A 1,904-nucleotide genomic window follows, 5' to 3' on the forward strand; every position below is an offset into this window, starting at 1 on the left:
CAAATCTTTTAGTATATACCTAGCAGTTAAATTTAGGGATATCTGGTAATTCTATCTTTAACTCTTTAAGGAATTGTCAACTTCTTTCCAAAGTGGCTGCACCATTTTACATGCTCACCAAAAGTATACTGAGTTCCAATTTCTTCATGTCATTGCTAACACTGCTATTTTGTTATTTAAAAAAAAATTACTCCGGGCTCCGTGGCTCAGCCTGTAATCCCGCGCCTTGGGAGGCTGAGGTGAGTGGATTGCCTGAGCCCACGGGTTCGAGACTCGCCTGGGCAACTTGGCGAGACCTCATCTCTACAATAAATCAAAAATCAGTTGGGCGTGGTAGCGTGCACCTGTAGTTCCAGCTACTTGGAAGGGTGAGGCGGAAGGATCGCTGAAGCCCAGCGGCCACTGCACTCCAGTCTGGACAACGGAGTGAGACTCCAACTCAAAAAAAAAAAATTACAGTTATCCTAATGAGTGTAAAGTGGTATCTCACTGTGATTTTGATTTGCTTTTCCCTAATGACCCCTAATGACCAAAGATGGTGAACATCTTTTTTTTTCTTCAGATTTTAAAACTTTATTTGCATATTAAAAAAATTGTACATTCCAATAATTAAAAAATGGCACTCTGATTAAACTGCATTTTACAGCCTGCAGGATACCTTGGGCCAGCTTGATTGACTCTAGATTTCACTGTCATCCCACCCCTCTTCTTCCTTCACCAACATGCAAGCTCTTTTCCTTCCCTGCCAGCCAGACAGGCAAATGGGAGAGTCAGGCGCGGCCTTCGTTGTCAGTAGTTCTTTGATATTAAAAGGGGTAGCACAGTCATTTAAACTTGATCCAACCTCTTTGCATCTTACAAAGTTAAACAGTTAAAAGAAGTAAAATAAGAAGGCAATGCTTGTGGAATGTACAGTGCATACTGGCGGCGCTGACCTCATTACGATTCGCCTGCTTGTTTCTCCTGTTCGATCGTTTCTTTGGAAGGCAGTGGGTTTTTCTCTTGCGTTTCTGTCTTTTTCAATTTCGACTTATCGAATTTCTCGATCTCAGCCATATTGGGTTTGTCAGACATGGTCTCGTAGGGAGCAGAGAGAGGCTTTCGAGCAAGGGAAATCTGGTCTGCGCAGTGGCCAACGCCAAGTCGGTGAACATCTTTTCATGTGTTTGTTGGCCATCTATACATCTTTGAGCAATATCTACTCAAGTCCTTTGCTCATTTTTTTTTTTTTTGAGTTGGAGTCTCACTCTGTCACCCAGACTGGAGTGCAGTGGCCGCTCCCGGCCACCGCAGCCTCAACCTGCTGGGGGCTTCCAAGTAGCTGGAACTACAGGTACGTGCTACCAAGCCCGGCTAGTTTTTTTGATTTATTGTAGAGATGAGGTCTTGCCAAGTTACCCAGGAGGGTCTCGAACCTGTGGGCTCAGGCACTCCACTCACCTCAGTTCCCAAAGCGCGGGATTACAGGCTGAGCCACCGAGCCCGGCTTGTAAAAGTTCTTTTTATAGACTAGAGAGATCGTAATCAGGAATATTAACTTGAAAATACATTTTTTTCCACTCTTTAGGTTGTTTTGTCTGTTTGTGCTGTGATAACAGAATATCTGAGAATGGGTACTTTTTTTTAGTTGGGGGTCTCACTCTGTGATTCAGGCTGGAATTCACTGGCACGATCACCACTCACCATAACCGTGACCTCCTGAGTTTACACAATCCTCCTTCCTCAGCCTCCCAAGTAACTGGGATTATAGGCATGCATCACCTGGTTAATTTTCTGATATTTTGTAGAGACGAGGTCTTGCTATGCTTCCCAGGCTGGTCTCGAACTCCTGGGCTCAAACAATCCTCGGAGCCCAGCAGGTGGAGGCTGCGGTGGCCGGGAGCGGCCACTGCACTCCAGTCTGG

The 1,904-nt window shown here is 45.3% G+C and overlaps 1 pseudogene across 1 annotated transcript; it reads right to left on the minus strand.

The window, feature by feature from the left end:
* Window positions 1-578: 578 nt before the first annotated feature.
* On the minus strand, window positions 579-1,138 carry LOC110595860 (annotated as a pseudogene). The gene has a single exon (XR_002482120.1). The product of XR_002482120.1 is annotated as a thymosin beta-4 pseudogene (transcript).
* Window positions 1,139-1,904: the final 766 nt, after the last annotated feature.

The sequence above is a fragment of the Carlito syrichta genome, unplaced genomic scaffold (assembly GCF_000164805.1).
Source record: "Carlito syrichta isolate Samal-C Ts95f unplaced genomic scaffold, Tarsius_syrichta-2.0.1 Scaffold304720, whole genome shotgun sequence".
NCBI classification, from domain to species: Eukaryota; Metazoa; Chordata; class Mammalia; order Primates; family Tarsiidae; genus Carlito; species Carlito syrichta.